We start from the raw sequence: 19,492 nt of genomic DNA on the forward strand, positions 1-19,492 counted from the left end.
CAGCCCATTTCCCACCGTAAATATTAAGTGTAACCTGCAGCCACAAGACCAATAAAAATCTAGCAATAAATATGGGCAAATTACATGTAAAAGCTCAAAGAAAATCAGATTGCCAAACACAGCAATAAAACCTATCAGAAATCAGCCTCCCACCCAGCCCGAACATGAGAACATCCTCATGACCTTTCTCAGGGATAACTCATGAATTGTAAGCATTTAAGGCTGCCAAAGATATACAAACTCCTTGTAAAGATGCCAGTAGGTCTCAGAATTCCCAAGTCACAGATACTACTCAGGTCCAATAACCAGAAAATAGCTGCTTTTCTGCTTCCTTATTTCCACAGCTCATTCCTCCTTCTGTCAAGGAGCAGCGTAGGTCCAATACAGATCTCTGGTTGATACATTCCCAGCAGGTGGGGCAGTCTTCCATGGCATCATAGACCTTTTCCCTGGAGAAGGAAAAGAGCCAGCCATTCATGTCAGAAGACAGGGATTAACCAAGGAGCAAGACTGGGAAAATCCACCTGAAGTCAGCTGTACCATATTTCTGACTCTCAAAATGCAGCCACCTTTGGGCAAGACCCACAGATTCCTCCTCACAGTAAGTATAATGAATAAGAGCAACAGTTGATAAAAGTTTGTTTTACACACAGCTTCTGCTCCCCAACATGTCCATAGCCCATATTCTACGTTTTCAAACAAAATCTCTTTTGAGCTTTTCCCCCTGCTGCACCTCCTGCTAGGAAGAGCTCCCAGACATTTACAAACTGACTTCATTGTTTGCTTTCAAGCCAGCCTTCAATGTCTCCCAAACCATCAAGCCAACAAACAGCTTGTCATCACTTCAGTAGCTGTTTTCCTGAGAGAGATCTGTAGACCAACCTTCTCTTCAGCCCCTCAGACACCCCCATCTGACTATTTCTGTTACTTCATGTCTTGGGCTCACTTTGGAAGTGGTCTGAGGACAGAACCATTTTGTTTTGTTTCAGTGCGTTCCCTGACGTCCTGTACCATGACTAAGACTCGTTGGCCTCACAAAGCAAGGAATAAATTCTAAGAAAATGCACTCATTGAGAGTTAACACAAATGTCTGTAGATTCTCTACGTGTCATTAATGGGAACCAGGAAACTCTCTTGATTTGTTCTTATTTTCACAGACACCTTATAGTTCCCCAACTGATTGTAGTAGTTTCCCAACATGACTTCACAGAATCATAGAATAGTTTAGTTTCGAAGGAACCTTAAGAGATCATCCAGTTCCACCCCTCTTGCCATTGTCAGGTACACCTTCCACAAGATCAGGTTGCTCAAATCCCCATCCAACCTGGCCTTGAACACTTCCAGGGGTGGGGAGCCACAGTTTCTCTGGACAACCTGTGCCAGGGCCTTACCACCCTCACAGGGAAGAATTTCTTCCCTATATCCAATCTCACCCTGTTCTCTGTCAGTTTGAAGCCATTCCCCCTTGCCCTGTCACTACATGCCCTTGTAAAAAGTCTCTCTCCAGCTCTCTTGGAGCCCCTTTAGGCACTGGAAAGGGCTCTAAAGTCTCCCTTGAGCCTTCTCTTCTCCAGGACGAACAACTCCAACTCTCTCAGCTTTGAGATTCGGGACACATCACCACAACCCTTCCAAAACAAACAGAAGAGAATACATCTGGAGTCACAAAACTAAACCATCTGGATGTCTAGTGGGCCAAATACTATACACAAGTGAACTACCACTAGTACAGCTGGGTTTTTATAATATTGGTTTGTGGGTAGGACCAGGACAAAAAAAAAAAAAAAAAGTTATAATGAAAATAATTACAGCAAAGTGAAAAAATACTATCATCAAAATAAACCATGAAAATCCAAAGGGAGAGAAGCAAGCATTTGGAGATTCCATTGATCCCCAAAAATCATGTCTTCTCCATAAACATTGACTTGCAGGGTATAGTCATCAAGTCCCTTTGCTGGATTTCTCACATCAAATTCCTATGACACAATTGCCAAATATGTATAATTTATTCAAATAAACCAATGTGATATTAGGATGACAGTACAATAAAAACTATTGCATGTCTGTGCATGTTTTAATGTTAAAATCTGGTAATACAATAGGCTTTCCCTTGGACATTTGGTATGTATTTGCTGAAAAAATAAATGCTTTAATATAAAATAAAATGCCTGAGATGTACCACTTTATCATTTTATGTCTTTCATCTCCTCCCTTCAAGAGTCACAGCATTCAGCATTCCATGGGAAGCAGACATCTATTATCCTACCCCACCCACACAGCGAATGAAGGTTGCCCCCATGAAAATAATCTCACCAGCACCAAGGCCCTCCATTTCCTTCTCCATCCCATTGCTTTTCATAAAGGACTTCCTGCAGGAACACAGATTATTTGCAGTTCATTTGCATACTACAGGGAGAAGCTGTAACACACTTCACAAGTGCTTCATTTGCTCCAGTTGCTCACTTTATCTCAGCAGGGACAACCAGCACATGAGCCAAGAGCCTTTTCCAGATGACAGGTATCTGCCAGCAACCAGCTGACATTTTTTCATTTAAAAAATTACCTGGGTTTTGTGGTAATACCCAAGCACGGATATATTCTGAGAAGACAGCAACAGAAAACCAAACCATTTCACAAAGGTGAAACAATAGATTCAGAGATTACTAAAGAGTCCCAGATACTGAAACAAGAATCATGATCTCTGTAGAACTACTGAGGTTTAAGTGCTCAGTTCATTAAAGCAGGGAAAGGCAAGCCATCATTTCTGTTTCCTCACCAAATCCCTTTCATACTTTGTGGGCAAGAGAAGACACATCATTCACCACTGGGGTTTCTGATGGACTAAAATCTTGTGCACTAACAAAACCTGGAAGTGGTAGTCAGAGGCAGTGACACTGCAGACATGAGGAAGGGGGACTCCTCATCCCCAATGGTGATGGCACCCTATTGCTCCTGGTCACAGGCCCAGAGGTGAGGGCAGAGTTTCAGCTGCCAGCTCCTGAAAGAATGCACAGCCACTTGGCACCAGTGGAAGTGCTCACAAACACACACATGCACAAAAGCAAAAGTTCTGTAATTCCCAGACTTCAATTAAGTGCTTCAAAATTTGTGGAAGAGCAGAACCCTTCTGGAGTCAACATCTTGCTCTTCAAATATTTGAGTATATTTGAATGTTTGAGTACATATTCTTTGGAGCAGACATCTCCTTTATGGATTTTAGCTGCAGGAGCCAAAGGAAGATACTGGTCTGATACTGAAGACATCTTTTCCCACTTAATACAGTGTCCCCGTGGAGCAGAGAGCAGCTGAAATGTGTGGAGGTTGAACCCAGCAGTGAGCCCTGCCCTCCCAAAGGCACAGGGTCCCTGGTACATCCCAACAGCAAGCACCACAGTGTTCCCTCTGACACACATAATGGAGAGGAGCTTCACCTTTTACTGCTCTTCCACTGACACCACAAAAGGAGATGAAAGAGTTGGGTTTATTTTTACAATTTTATGACTTTTCCCACCCCTTTGCTACCACGCTGGCGGCATTTCCCACCCCCAACACCGTGCCCTGACTGACCCCACAGGGATGCCTGTGCCCAGGAGGGCAAAGATATGGTTGCTATAGCAACACTGCCTCCAAATTTCCTGGCCTCTGTGCACGTAACATATTAACTTTATAATTTAATTGCCAGATGCATTTCAGGGTGGCACACGGGCAATTATTTTTAAGTAGATTTGCAGAGGAAAAGAGTCATTTTGACAGGCAGCATTTATGCACATCAGGGGCTATTTTCCTCATTACCCCACCACTTGATCCGCAGTGCAGAGAGAGCACCTTCCTCCCTCCACCAGCCAAAATCCTGCCAGGGAGTCTCTGCTGAAGACTCCTGCTTCCCTCTGCCTCACAGTCCAACCCAAAGCAGGGACCACCCTTTCTTTGTGGTCAGCTGGAAGCCCCGTGCACAGACAGGGTGGGCTTACACTGTCTCCCCCCCAAGCCCAGCCAGGAGGAGCACCTTACAGGATCACACACTACAAGAAATAAGTCACACAGCACACAGGGCCTGCCCTGCTTAGCCCAAGATGCTCCCTCAAAAGCATGTTATTGCAGAGGACTCTCAGGACAGCCCCTGGGAGACTGGCAAAGTAATAAACCAAAACCTTCCTACACAAGGATGCCAAGGAAGCAAAGCTGGACCTGCCCCCTTCAGTTACCCATAAAGCAGCACAAAATCAGCCTCAGGAGCACCTCGCTCCCTCCCACCAAACCCACTCCCCAGAGCTCCTGTCCCAAACCACTATGAGAGAAAACAAACCACACACCTCCTGTTGATCCCAAACCTCCTGAAGCACATGACTGCCAAAAACTTCTTTTTTTCAACATACCTACTCTGTATAGAACTAGAGAGATTAAATGCCTACCTAGACCGCGGGGAATACTGTGTAGAATTCCTTGGGCTTGTGGATTATTAAAGCTAGAAATTGATTTTGTTGGCTCTGTCATTTTCTTGATCATTTGTAGGAGTGGGATCCAACCACTTACCTTTTTAATTTTTTTTTACCTCAACCACTTGTTATGAGCACATGAGGGAAGGAGAGAAGTGGGAGGAATCTATTTTATTCTCTGACCACTTTAACTTGTTTATTCTAGAAAATAGCATCCAACAACATTTTCCAAGAAAACAGCATGACACTGCCCACCATCAGCAGCATGTGAGGAGAGCTCTTTGCACAAGAACTTTCCATGGGCTTGCAGAAAGACTAGGTTCTGCCAGGAAAGGAACCTGAACCAATATAAAAACAAGAATGTGTGAGTTTATTCACAGTTACCATGACCAGTAAGTCCTCACTGAACCATTTATGTCTACAAAGCTAATGCAGTATTACATAAAAGGCAGTTCCATTTGTTGCTTCCCAACATTCCCATCATAATTGGAGGATTTTCAATGTATTGCTGAACATTATTGTTGCATATATAACAAATCAATGTGTTCCACTAAAACTACCATTCAAGAAACAGAATTCACTTCTCCCTTCCCAATAATGTCTACAGCCAAGGCTGGGTTTTCTTTATGAGAAACAAACATCTCGACTGTGTTGAAGGTAGACAGACCACAACAGCTTAGAAAGTTCCAGATGCAAAGGTGACTCTCAACAGCTGTCTTTGGATGCTGCCAATTTTATCTTGAAAGAAATAGAGGACCAAATAGCAGAAAATAAAATTTGTCAACTGGTTACATTTGGTTGCCTCTGTTTCCATTGTGTGTCCACCATCATGGTAGATGATCTTTCCTACTTCTGGATGTTCTGGACAATAAATATTTACAGGAAGGTCATTAGGGCATGGCAAATCCTGACAGAAGGGTTATATATCATCCCTCAGCCAGCAGCACCCCACAGAGGGATGGATCTAGTAGTACACGGGATGTGTGAGATACCCTAAGCAGGCAAGGGTGAATTTCCAACACTCAGGTCTGTTAAATCACCCTTGGAGTACAGACTGTCTCAGACACCAGCACAAGGGGAAGGCAACTGTGTGCACATCCCTCCTTTTTGGAAATTGTACTCAAAAGGGCATGACACAGAAGCAGCTGGAGTCAAATCCACCTTGAAAGAAAAACCCAAACTCACCAAGCAGCAACTAACTGTTCCAGCTAACAATCTCCCTGCCTCAGATCCCTACATACAGCTCACAGACCAAACGGTATCCTATAGCCTTCCCTGGTGGCAGAAATGCTGGAGACAAGTAGAGCAAATATACAAGAATTCTCCATAAAAACAAAATCTGTCAGTACTTTCATCCCAGATGAGAAGCTGCAATTACTCAGCAGTCATCAAGGTGGAGTGGGAGGAGTGCAAGAGCCAGGTCTGGGCTCCTTCCTCAGCCTACTCAGCCACTGAGGGCTGTAAAGCAAATAGCAAGAAATGCAGCATTATACATCCAGGTTCCATTTACACTGGGTGTAGGATGGACAAGCAAGTGGAACTTGGATAGGCTGATAGCCCAGCATCACCCATTTTATGAAAAGCAGAGCCTGAACATGCAAACGAAGCGTAAGGAATACATTAGCCTGCATTAGCCATGCCACAGCTTTCCACAAAGAATTAGCAATAGGAAAAGACCACTCTGCCTAACAAGCCTGCCTGCTCTTTCTCTCCCCTCCTCTCTCGTCTGTCACCACATCCTTTCACCTCCCCACCCAACCACTCGTAACACCTCTGGCTGTCTCTCGAGCTCATTTAGACACCCTGCTTCACTGCCCTCGCTCGGCAGCCTCTCTGCTGCTGCACTCGGAGCAAACAGCTCTGCCACTTCTCCTGTTAGACAGAGCTTGTGGTAGGCACTTTGCCTCCTCAGCAGTGCACTTCCACCGACCCCAGCTCAGGAAGTCACTTGAGCATGACCAAGTGGAACCAGCTCACACTCCAGAAGGGAACACAGGAGGGAGGGAAGGAAAGCGCCAAGATTTCCATGGGGCACTTCACTTCTGTGGGTCACTGCTGAGGCAGACGCTCTCCAGCAGAGCTCCCAGCAGGACTGGGGCCCTCCCTTCCACAAATCTTCACGGTCAAAATGCTCCAAACCCTTTGTTTCAAGTCTCTCTCACCCTTTGCCCTGTGCAGAGACATGATTGTAATCCTCTTCCTCCACCACCCTCCTTGTGCATCCAAGTTATGAGACGTCACCCCTTCTACTACAAACCCTCTCCAAGAAACATCCTTCCTAAATAACCCACAGATCCCACGAGAAGAACCCAGAAAAAAAATCTTAAGACCCTGAACACAGCTCTGCCTCCTTGCAGGGACTGCAGTTGTGATGTGTGCTCTTTCCTCTGTGGTTATACCCATTAACCTGTTTGTCTATTTTACAGCAGCCATATAATAGCCTGACCACCACAAGGATTTTTCTATAATATTCTCTAAATCCTCTCACACCTGCCCCCTACTAAAATACTCCCTATCCATGCAGAGACACACTGTCTGTGTCCACTCTTATTGCTGTAGTCATTTGGACAAACAGACTTCAGCTACCTGCAAAAGTAGAGAAATAGGCACTCAATCTTAGTTTTCATAATGAAATATAGATTGCCCCACAACCCTATATGTTTGAATGACAGCCTGTACATTACTCACTTCTTTCTCAGCCAGCCACTGCCTCCTCATCTGTAAAATGGGGCAATGGCACTTCTTGCATCTGAGTGACAGTGTTTGCAAACATCAAGAAACGACTCTACAGCAACCAAAAGGGAGTACTCCATTTGCATGCAAATTCATGTAAAAAATTAATCCTCACGTGATTCCAAAAACATGATGCATACAAATACATTACTGCAAGCCTAAGAAATTTAGCTTTAGAAATGCAGCCAACTGCTTTCTACACTGACTGGGGGGAGGAGAGGAGAATCTGACAAGGCACCTTCCTTTCTTTAACTGTTTACTCCTTATTCTAAATCTAATATTGATCCTTAATTTTCCACTAGCATTTTGACTGCAAGAGACCAGGAGACAAATAGGAATGGCAAAGACAATCCATTTATTTCACCCTTTCTTCACTCCTTGAGTCAGCTAGTCCCTCTCTGAATCAGTGCTAGACCTGCTTGAATAGCTGAGAATGAACCTTGCACAAAGTGTGGATTTACTTTTACTAAATCCTCTAAGTATTAAAGCTCTTCACACCATTTGGTCTTGAAGTGATGCAAGAGTGAGGTGTGGACACCAGTGACAATAAAAAACCATCTGGCAAAGTGAACTCCAGGCAAACAATGACAAGCACAAGTGAAAAGAATTGCAATGATTTCCACAAACATGTGAAATACTATAAACTGTGTGACTTAGCAGCTTCCTCCTCCTTGCAAGTAAATAAACATGTCTGCAATAGGCTGTTTGGTTCTGTCTTTTATATGAGCTGAGAATACACAGACACTACCCTATTTGCATTTTGCCTTTTAAAAAAAAATATATGCAGATTTGTGAGTAAGGGGAAAAAAAAGGCAAGAAAGAAAGAAAAAATAAGAACTAACCAGACTTCACTTTTTCTTGGTTCTTTACTGTCAGGGTGATGTACTGGAAGTCTTTATTTCTTTCAGCTTGGGCCCCTCAGTAGTTCATTCTCCTTCCAGCCTGTTCTCATGCCTTTCTTATCACCTGCTGAGGCCTTGATCATGGACAGAGCAGACAAGCAGCAGGGGACAATTAGAGAGGAGTTCAGACTTTGATCATTTGACCATATGTGAATACAACAGCTGACCACATGTTTTAAAAGACAACTAACTTAAAAGTATTAAAAAAATCACAAAGCAGGCATAGATACTTAAATTTACATTTTAATTATCTGGCACAATGGTGCATTCAACTTTGCAGAATATTGAATTTTTTTTCCTAAATGTACACATTTCCAAAAGGAAAACCAGCACTTTGCTGCTTCTCCAGAGCCTAAAGGAGCACACTCTCACTAAAATAAATATTCGGATGATTTAAAACATAAATAAATATATCTATCTAGTAACTTGCTGTTCCTACTGACGGATAAATTTACAAATAATTTTTGTCCTGCAGACAGCCCAACTGAAACGGAATAATGCAGTATTAATTTACCTTTAAGAATACCATGTATTTAATAACACAAAGATATACCACCCTACAGTACTTCCACAAGTGATTTTTTTTCCCCAGAACCCCCCTTTTAGCCTTTAAAATTTAATACAGAAATACAATATGATTTAAATGTTCAGCTACTGTAGGGCTTTGTTCTGACTGCTCACCCACCTGCTTTTTCATTTAAAAAAAAAAAGTGGAAGAAAATATGTTCATTGACTCAACCTTTGCTAAACCTTTAAGTTATCAAAGCAAAGGATCCAGTTGTGAGCAGTTAACTGCAATCGCCTGACCCCAAATAGTTGGGAAAAATCATTGTTGGAAATTTTTGTATACAATAGAAGCTTTATCATCATTTGTGGAGATACACCATCCACTTATCTTCTGCACCTACAAGATAATTTACATATTCATGAAATGGCTATTTACTCTCAAATAGGAGGATAATAGAAAAATAACACTAATTGTTTTGACAGCAGTTTGCTTAGGAGTTATCTGAGGCAACAAATGTTTCTTTTGTAGTTGTGGAAAGGCAGAAATACTCCTCTCTGTAAACACTTCTGACTTCAGCTTTCCTTTCTCTCTGAAATTTGAATACTACCAAGGAAAAACTGTGGAATCAGTGAAAGGAGGAGGAGGCGGATTTAAAAATTAAATCATAGTTAGTTTTGTTTGGATAACAATTGTTTGCATATTTTTATTATAATGGAAACCACAGAGTATAACAACATTTTGCAGAATGTGTTTTGCAGAGTACAAGCAGGACTGTACCACGTGCTGACTGAATGAAACAATGGTACTAATGGGGCATGAAGGGTGTGTTCATAATATTTTAAGAGTCTCAGGCTATTACAACACAGTCTTTCAAAGGGTGTTTTTATGTTTCTCTGACTGGACTACAAAATGTCTCCTTCCTGGCCCAAGCCTGCTCCTAATGAGGACAGAAGGGCGAGTGCTGACAGCAGGTCAGCCTGTGCCTTGCTGCTGCAGCAGGGCAGCAGTGGTGAGCCATCCATGAGCAGGACTGGGGTCTCCAGTGAGAAGGGCACACACTGGCTCTGCTACCAAACCTCCTGCTCGGCCACGCTCACGCTGACCCCGAAGCATCACCAGCTTCCCCTGTGTCATGCAGGGCAGAGTCTCACCCAGACACCGGCGAGCAGTGCCTCGAGGTGGCCACCAAAGCAGCCATGGCCACTCCAGCAATCAGCCATCTCTCACGTGCTCAGCTCTACCAAGCCCAACCCTGCCAGGCTCACGGGCCACCCCAGACCCATCACCAGCCATAGCCACAATGATGCAGTTCAGCCGGATGGGAACACGACAGCCATTTTAACAAGAGTGTGTCTTCTTGCCAGGATTCAGAGCCAGAAGAGAAGGAACGCAGCATGCAGCTGGAAGAGAGGAGTAAGTTCAGAGAATGGAAAAGGAAACCTCTCCAAGCCTGGCAGCTTATCAAAAGGAAAAAATAATCAATGTGACATTCGTCTGTAGCCCACCAAACCTCACTCACAATATTAGAAGATATTAAAGCTAATCAAGTATGAATTATCAGCAAATTTGTCAGTTGCTTTTCAGACAGAGGTTGGGAAGTGAGAGGCAGAGGGTTTCTGGGCTTCCCCAGGTTACCCTGGAAGGAATTTGGGGTTTTTTTTCAAAACCAAAGTTCACCTCCTCAGCCGCCATGCAATAGCTCCAGCACTCCAAAGCAATTGTTCTCACTGAGAATCTTCCTGCACCTAAGGGCTCTCCACAATAAAATATGGATGCAGTATTAATTAAATATAGATGCAATTTCCTCCTCCTTTTTCTCCTTAGCTGCTATCAAGAACATTAGTGCAGGCGCCTAAGGAAAGCATTGCTAACGGAGAACAGCTGCCACACTAATTAGGCACTGTGGTCTATCGGCCAGGCACGGGCCCAGGAAGCAGCCACCTGACTTCTCCCCTCGCAATTCCCACACAGGGGCTCCGGGCATGTGGCTCCAGCTCATGCTCAGCCAGACACTTTGCACTCCCTCGGCTTTAAGCACAGGAGAAGACACCACTGACAGAAAAGAATGGGGTTACCACTGACCCCCAGCGGGGTTTGGTTTAGCTCCCTAAATGCAGCAAGCATTGTCTGTGTGCTGAAGACATTGCTAATGGTTCACGTTTGCAAAGCATTTGGAGATAGGCTTGGCAGCATTGCCATCTTTGGGAAATGCAAATGGAAAGCTACTGCCAGGGAACAGCCTTGCGGAGTATGAGCTGCCAAAAATTCCTACCCCAGCGGAGAGTCTGCTCAGTGCTCCAGCAAAACAAAGCAAATCCTGAGCTGATGGCTGTGCTCTAGAGTGCTGGGCTCATCCCCACCTTGAAGCCACTGAAAAGAGGAGGGTCAATCTCCCTACAGTGAGCAAGAGGGAAGATTCTGCCATTAAAAGATCTTTTGCTTTCGGTGTCAGACTAAGAGGACTGCAACCTCCCTCTACATTCTGGATGGGCAGTCTGACAGAAGCTTTTACATCTGAACTTGTATCACTGGGACAAAAATATTTTAAAACAAGATTCAAGAACGAAGAGGCCAAAGCAGCGATAGGTCATGACTAGGACCTTGTATTCCACTGGCTACAAGGCTCATGTAAGAGAGAGGAGAACTATGTTTCCACTTCTCATGATGTCATTTTCTGTACCATGTGTAAGCAGCCTTCCTCCATGGCCACCACCACCTGCTCCCAGTTTAGCCAATTACCATTTAATGTTCTCCATCTGTACAATAGGAGCAATGGTACTTCCTGGCCTCACAGGTATGCGTGTGTGTCTGCATGTGTGAAGATAAATATATTAAAGATTGGGAGGCATTCAGGTCCTGGGCCAATGGGAGCCATATAAGTGCCAAAGAGACTAAGACAAATGAGGGCCATATAAGTGGATGGCTGGAAAGCTGCAGCCCTGAGGCTACAGGCAAGAAAGGGGCAGGGGCAGAGACCAGCGTGGGAGAACCGTGGGAAAGAGCCCCATGTGAAGGCTCTAACAGAGCTCTAACAGAGTATCAAGGCAACACAGAATAAAACCCAGCTCCCTCACACTGGGAAACTGTGCTGACACCCTTGACATCAGGAGGCAGCCCATGGAGGAAGAGGTGGGGTTGTCAAAATAAGTCCGGCTTTAGATCAACAGCTGATAATGCAGCCTGGCCACATGCACAGGGCCCATGGTTTCTGGAGAGGTACCACAGGTGTAACATGGAGCACTGCTCCCAAAACAGCTCTCAGCACAGAGGGGTCCTGGGCTCACCTGGCATTAACCTCCCAGCTCTTGCTGCAGCCAGTTTAAGCAGGGAAGCAAGGACTGAGCAAGTAGGTGTCCCCACTGAGTCCATGACACCGGGACAGTCACCAGGAGCAGATCCATCCCCAACCTGCCTCTGCATCCCCAATCTTGGGTGGACTCCAGTCTCCAGCTCTATCAATCCTGCTGTGAAATGCACTTTATAAAGTGACATAAATCATAAAACACATCTCCCCCTCAGATCCACTGCCTCTTCTGCAGCTACTGAGGAGGAAAAAAGGCACCTGGGAGAAATCTGGCCCACAAAGGTTCACAGAAGACTGCACACAGCGCCTTACCAGCAAAGAAAGAAAAAAGAACAGAGGAAAGGTAGAGACTGTAAGAGGTTAGAGGAAAAAGCAGCTATATCCTTTGAGAGCTCCCCGAGCTTTTCTCCCAGGCAAGCTTTGGGGATCTCTCACAGCTTTCAAGAAGGCAGCAACAGCATTTTTCAGGGGAAAAAAAACCCCTTAACATCAAACGGACAGAGATTCTAACCATCAATGCATTTATAAAGGAAATATGATGATGATTTTGCCACAGTGGGTCCTCAAAACATCTCCCATGTCCCCAGCTGGCTAAACAAGGGGAGAGACTAACCAGGATCTGCTCTCCATTTCTTCACTGGTACACTATCAACTGCTAAAGCAACACCTCTTCTGGCCTTTATTATTTAACATTTTTTAAGGCAGTACCCAGAGGCCCTCCCAGATCCTCAGTAATGTACAAACATGCAGATAGTTCCACCCCCAAAGATACTTAAAGGCAAACCACAGAACACAGCAAGGGAGAGGGAACAGGCAGAGGGGTAGGAACACAAAATACCTCTTTAAATTCGGAGCAGCTGAGAGCAGCGACACTCAGCTGATTGAAGGATGTGGAGAAGCATTTTAGTGAGAGAACTCTGTCTAATTAGCTTATCAAAGCGTAGGTTTATGCACACCTATGTGGGAACCAAACTGCGATAACAGAGTTCCCCAGCAGAGCAAAGGCCCAACAGAAACTAAAGTTAAACAGTCTGACCAGGCTGGAAGTCATTCACCACAGGTGACAGCAATGTAGATCCATCACTACTGTTTTTTCAGTGAAGACAAAGCAGATTCTGTGGAAAAGCATCCTTATTCAAACAGATTCATTCACTTCAGGAGAATCCTGTTGCTTGTTTGGGAGAGGTGATCAGATAGGGTGATCACAATAGGATTAAACACAAATTTCCCTGCACTCCAAGGATTAATCAAACTGCAAAGTGTTAAGAGCAGGGTAAAGAACCACAAGTACTAGAATGCAGCAACAATACATATTTGCTCCTGTTTATTTCATAGCAAGAAGGAAGAGATTTCTGTATCTCTCTAGGGTCTTAAACAGCCCTAAGATAAAAATGAAGTTCCTCAAATATTCCAGACAAACAGACTGCAATATACTGATGTTTAGTTTTTGCCTGGGGCTTAGAAAAGTTCCCAGCACTGCCATGCTCCATAAGTCTTCAAATTAAATACTCCCCCCCACCTTCCCAAAAAGAAAAAAAAAAAAAGGGAAAAAGATCTGAAGTCACTGAAATTGATACAGATGCAAAGCAGAGGAAGCTTTTTCTAGACAAATTAATCTTCCTTTTGCTTGTCTCAAAGAGACTGATGCAGCAAAGCCAAAATCCCCACACATCCATACAGGATGATGAGTTAGTTTAGGAACCAGATAACCCAGAGTTTTAGCCTGCAGATGCTGGCTGCAGAGACTCAAAAGGTATCAGCTCTCAGTTCTGTCCAAAATCTACCAAAACTACCAGTAACAAGCAAGTTTAGGGTAACTGCAGTTTTAAGACTTGAAAACCACCATGAATTTTCTGAAAACTATATCTATCTGTATTTTGGCTCCAAACCTTTGTTCTCTTTTGATATATGCTTTTTTTGCTGTTGTTCTTTGTTTTGGTTGGGCTTTTTTTTTTTTTAACTTTTGGAAGAACACTAAAGCACATAAAAGTCTCCCAGAAAATTGAAACTGGAGGGGGTAGGGGGGAAGCAGTGCATTACAAAAATTATGACCTTAACTCAACTAACCTCTCCACCTGGATGTGCTGATCTGGCTGGGATGAGTTCAGGTGGTGGCACAGGATTTTACCCAAGTACCGCCACAAGCTCACCAAATCACAAGTGATCATTTCTAGGGCAGGTTTTAAAGACACCAAGGGTCTTTCATGGTCTTTACCTCATTTCTGTTCCTGTATTAAATCTTTTCCTGAGCTGCAAGGCTAAAGAAACAAAAGCATAGTGAGGCCCCTATTTTCATGCCCCATACTGAACTGTTTTCCCTACAGTCATATATACAGCTAAAATCTGCTGCATTCTTGTTATTTCCAGCATTTCTGCAGTCTAAAAATCATCTGAGGTAAAAGAAAGCACAGTAGCAAAACCAGCAGCTAATATTATTTTTTAAAATACAATAAATCAAACATTTCACCTAGATTTAGCAAAAAAAGGTTCAGCCAAATGAAAAAAAAAAAACAAACCCACATCGTTGCTTAAGCCTGAGGAGACATTTATGGTGTTAAAACAACAATACCTTCGCTGTTTAGGGAATCATAGAATGGTTTGGGCTGGAAGGGACCTTAAAGATCAGCTAGTTCTAACCCCACTTTCTACTAGATCAGGTTGCTCAGAGCCCCATCCAACCTGGCCTTGGATACTTCCAGGGATGAGGCAGCCACAGCTTCTCTGGGCAACCTGTGCCAGGGCCTCACCACCCTTACAGTGAAGAATTTCTTCCTAATATTTAACATAAATCTATTCCCTTTCAGCCTAAAGTCACAAAGTGTTGAGTTTTTGTAAAGACCCAGGAGAAAGGACTGCCAGTGAGAGAGGAGCCCTCTGACAAACAAACCACTCCAGGGCAGCAGCTGGAAGGGCATTAGGAGTTTAAGAGAGAAGAGCACTGTATACTACCCTTTTGGAGCTGCTCTTTTGTTATTTATGTTGAAAGTAAGAATCCAGTGTGATTGGAGGCAGAGCCCCTCTGCCTCAGATCTAGTCCTGCCATTTCTGTTCAGCACAATTTTGGTTACCAACATCTGCACCTCCTTGAATGCAAAAGGGGTAACAGCACAGCACGTGAGAGCCAGCAGTGAGGACCACTGGACTAAACCTTTTTGCCTTCTGTCCTGTGGAAGGGAACACTGGAGAAAACCTCTCTTGCCCTCCTGTTGTAATGGGATTCAGTAGCTCTTAAAAGTTTCAGTTCGGCTTTTCTCTCCCTTTAAGTCCAAAAAGGCTGCACACATTGGAAATCACCCCCAGCACTGCCTACACCCTCCACACAACACTCAGACTGAAGGCAAGCAGTGCCAAAGGAAGACTGAGTTTCCTGGCACACTAGAGCTGCATCCTTAGGCAGCCACACTGAGTCAAGGGCTGGTCCAGCTAATCCAGCCGGTCCCTGATCAAGACGCGGGCTCACACAGAGCTCATTTCCCTTTGTTTGTTCTCCCAGGCCCAACAGCAGCACACAATGAAAGGGCACATCCCCAACAGGGTCAAGTGAGCCAAGACAATAAGGAGAACGAGACAAACAGAGATCTCCCCTTTGTGGCGTTACTCTTGATTTTTCAAGCATCCACAGTTATAGAAAGAAGACTGTAAGTTTGAGGGAAAATTGGAACTTGGCTCTTTTCCCTGTGTTTGCATTTAAAAAAGAGAGAGGAGAAAGAAAGAAAGAAAAAAAACAATCCTCTTGGTATTTGTTCTTTGCTGGTTTCATATTTTAGAAAGCCAGACTAAAAATAAGCATGGCTAATAGGAGCTGTCAGACTTCCACCATCACATCTCTCTGGCTCCTCTCAGTGACACACACTGACAAGAAGTTTCTGGCTTTGTCCAAAGGAAAACAAATCAAGGCAGAAGTTGAAAACACAGCCGAATCTGAGAGAATTGGAACTTCTTGCACCAGTAGATCCCTGAGAGCAGAGATTCCACTCCAGATGACCGGATCCCAGAGCAGAGTGTCCCCCCAACCAGGGCTGACAGAGGTTCTTTGCAGCCCAGCCACCGCTAGAGGAGGTCAGAGTGCCACAGAGAGAAGGGGGGCGACGCTTCCCAAAGCTTTGGAAGACAAATTACAGCCTGAACGATCACAAATAGACTTTGCACTCCCTTCTTACCATTTACATTTTCATAACTGAGGAGTCTCCTCAATTTTAATGAGGTTCAGTGTGGGGGGTAACAACATGACACACACACACACACGACATCTCCAAATTTTATTTTAAACACAAAGGACCCCAAACCCATCGTCATCGACTTCTAGTCATCATAATGATGCTAAATCACACATTTAAGAGAATTTCAGCTGCAGAAATCAAGAGGCTGCAAGACAGAGTTATCTATTTTTTGTTTTTAACAAAAGCTGGGCTTCCACCCTTTCTATTCCTTTCTATAATCCTCACAGAAAGTCTTCAAGACATGAGTTAAATGCAAAATGAAAATTGGCAAACCAAGACAGCAAAGTCTGTGCCTTTAAAAGGACTTCAATTTAAACATGAGAAATAATCTTCCCATTTTTAGGACCATCTCATTATTTTGAGAGGACTCAATTGCTAATTTTCAAGGGTACAGGACTGCTTATTTTGTGAGCAAGTCTCTGACATTGCCAGAACAGAAGGAAAGCTGTCATTTGGAAAGACAGCAAGACTGCAGACCTCAGCCAATTTCAGACTGCAGTGGCTGCAGTTTCAGAGTTGCATCTTGTTTACCTATTGAGCATTCTTAGATCCTTGAAGGAGCAGAATGGTCACTAAAGGCTACCTCTCTGAAAAGCACATTTGACTGTGTATCTCACTTCATACAGTGATATGCTGGAATTTAACCTCCTAGCCATGCTTTGAGCACGTTAAAATCCAAGATCCCATCACCCTGGAAGACTCAAAGGCACAAGGCTCACCGTTCAGCGTTGCTGCAGCGTGGAGCTCCTCTTTGAGGACAGCTGATGGTTTCATTCTCTGCAGGCGATGCTTGGATGGAGTTCCTGAATAAGGGCTACTCCAGCCAGTCAAGAAGCACATCACAAAAACAGCAAGTCCTAGAGCTCTGCTGCAATCCCAAAAAAGGGAAAATTCCCATGGTAATGCCTTAAGAATTCAGCTGGAGAGAATGGCAGAATGTGCGTTATTAAGTAACTGTCAACAGCATGAGTGGGCATTACGCATTATGCCAACTACAAGTGTAATTGTTTATGTCTATATACAAGATACACACATGCAAACACACGCACCCACGCATGTATACTTTTAGGGAGAACAGTTTTTAATTTTTTTTGGCATTGCGATTCCTTCTACAATATTTTTCCACTTAGGAAACCCATATATAACCTCTCTATTCCTCTTACAGGACAAGGTCTGTTTCAAACAAAAACCAAACAATGTTTCTGTGCTGTGAAAGTCCTTTTGCAGCAAATATATCACCTAGAGCCCATAGTGCTAGACTGAAATGTCAGCAAAAAGCAAACAGTACACATTTATTCTGAAACATACAGTCTACCACAGTCATTATGCTGGGGCACCAGAAAGAAAAAAAAAAGATCATTGATAAGACAAAAAAACTTCTCAAAGCATTGAATTTAAAAATTCTGTTAGAGAATAAGTTCTTTCACAGGTTTCAGAGTGATTTCTCACCTGCAAAACGAATCACAGTAGCCAGAACTCAAGAATTAGGATACAGCAGAGCACTACTCTTTAAAATACATTTGAAATGCTAATAGCCAAACAAGACTATGAGTGAACTCCTTTACAAGAGCATATTTTCTGGAATATGATATTTTAACACAATTTTGGAACTTTAAATAAACAGTAGTACTCAACTGTAAAATAAACTCTACAGGCTCTAGCAAATAGCTCCATCAGCTTGGATTAAACAGCATACATTTCGTGTGGCAAGAGGTACACCACATTCAGTGCTGAACTTAGCTATTTTAAAAATTAATTAGGCAATTATACACATGGGGAAACTGTTCTAGTAATTTAGCTGCTTAATCAAATCCCAGGTACCAAATTATGGACCTGATCCTGCAGTTCTTATTCAAGTCAAACTCCTATTGATGTCAGTGGGAGTTTTGCCTAATTAAAGATCAGGACATACGCGTGTGCAAGCCTGCTTTTAAACGATGGCTTTGAATTTAGTCTTAGGAATTTGAATACGGCTCTGAATCCCAAATCGTTGCCTACAAGTTTCTCACGTGAGACTTTGGGTATATTAATATATATTTTTCCTAAGTCTGGCTCAAATTAACTTCTAGGTAAAGTCTAGAGATTTAGCTAAAGAGTCTTACAAGGCCCAATGGCAAATTGACCTAGTTTTGAAATTTTTTTAAAAAACCAATTAAGTACTGTTACAAAACAAGAAGCAGGTTGTAAAAATATTGGCTACAAATCACGCTCAGCAGCACACACTGGGTTTGTGTCATCACGACCTCGGTGCAGTCCACACAAGCTGTCCCCAAGGGGTAGGATGAGTATGTTCCCAAAAGGGACTGTCCCAGACAAAGATTCTGGGTGGTGTGCCCAAGTCTCTGCTGAACAAGCTGCAACACAGATAAACAAGGAGGAGTATCTGGGATAGAGGAGGAACAGTGTCCTCTCTCACGCTCTTCAGTCCCAACCACCAAAGCTGCCTTTGTGGGTTGTACTTCAGGTGGGAGCAGACTGGGCCCACAGGGATGTGCAAGGAAACTCTTCGCTCCTGGCTGCTCATTCTGACGTTCCTGGGGTATCCAACCTGATGCCTTCTGAGAGGCTGTACTGACATACTCTGCTGACCTTGCCTCTTCAGATGCCTTGGTGATGTGTCAAGGGGCACACACTGAAGCGTCACAAGCTAGGAAAAGGTAAACCAAAATCAGTCAACAAGCAAGAAATCTGATGGAGCAGGAGATTGCTAAACACTGACAGTTGCCTGATTAGTATTAGATTCTTAACAGGAAATGCCTGTCTGCCAAAACAAAACATGGGAATGGGCATATACCCCACATCCCTTCTGTTCAATGGCAAGGAAGAGCAGCGAAACTCTTTTTCTTTTAAGCAAAACGAAAACAACGTTGGTCAGTGAGCACTGGGTTGTCTGCACACTCTCTAAGTTATACCCTCAAAGCAGGAAGGACAAGACCTTGTGTGTGTCTGAAGATAGAAGGAAATCACAATTCTGTCTAATATATTGGAGCAATTGACCATGAAAAGGTTACATGTTAGGAAATAATTATCTCTAGACACAGCTACTGACAAGGTCAGTGTCCAAAAGGATTATTTCCTGCTCACCCAGTGCCCGCTGCCTGGAAGGGAGGACGCTCCCAGCCCCACATTCCAGTGATGCTAATGGCACTTGTGCACTGAGTGGCCCAGCAGCTGAAGCAGATAACCAGGAGTGAAGGGGTTAAGTGCCTGTCACAATAGAAACCTCTGGGGGCACTTGACCTTTTCACATTTTTTATTCAGGAATGAGCATTTTGTGCCTGTTTGAGGAAGTTCATCTACATTTGTCCTCATTCTTCACCCTGTTTGTGTATTGTCCCTTCCCTTCACTCAGTGCCAGAGTGTCCCATTAAGTACCAAGCAACCTCTGT

The 19,492-nt window shown here is 43.7% G+C and overlaps 2 protein-coding genes across 2 annotated transcripts in view; both read right to left on the reverse strand.

Moving 5' to 3' along the window:
- Positions 1-19,492, reverse strand: part of BRS3 (bombesin receptor subtype 3) — a 478,452-nt gene that overhangs the window by 124,305 nt on the left and 334,655 nt on the right. The gene's annotated exons all lie outside the window — the stretch shown is intronic.
- Positions 16,046-19,492, reverse strand: part of ZIC3 (Zic family member 3) — a 64,142-nt gene continuing 60,695 nt past the window's right edge. The window contains exon 4 of the transcript XR_007628324.1: positions 16,046-18,750. The gene's annotated coding sequence lies outside the window, so the exon portion shown is untranslated. The remainder of the gene's footprint in view (positions 18,751-19,492) is intronic.

Source organism: Myiozetetes cayanensis, unplaced genomic scaffold (assembly GCF_022539395.1).
Source record: "Myiozetetes cayanensis isolate MyiCay16 unplaced genomic scaffold, myiCay2020 scf15, whole genome shotgun sequence".
Taxonomy (NCBI): Eukaryota; Metazoa; Chordata; class Aves; order Passeriformes; family Tyrannidae; genus Myiozetetes; species Myiozetetes cayanensis.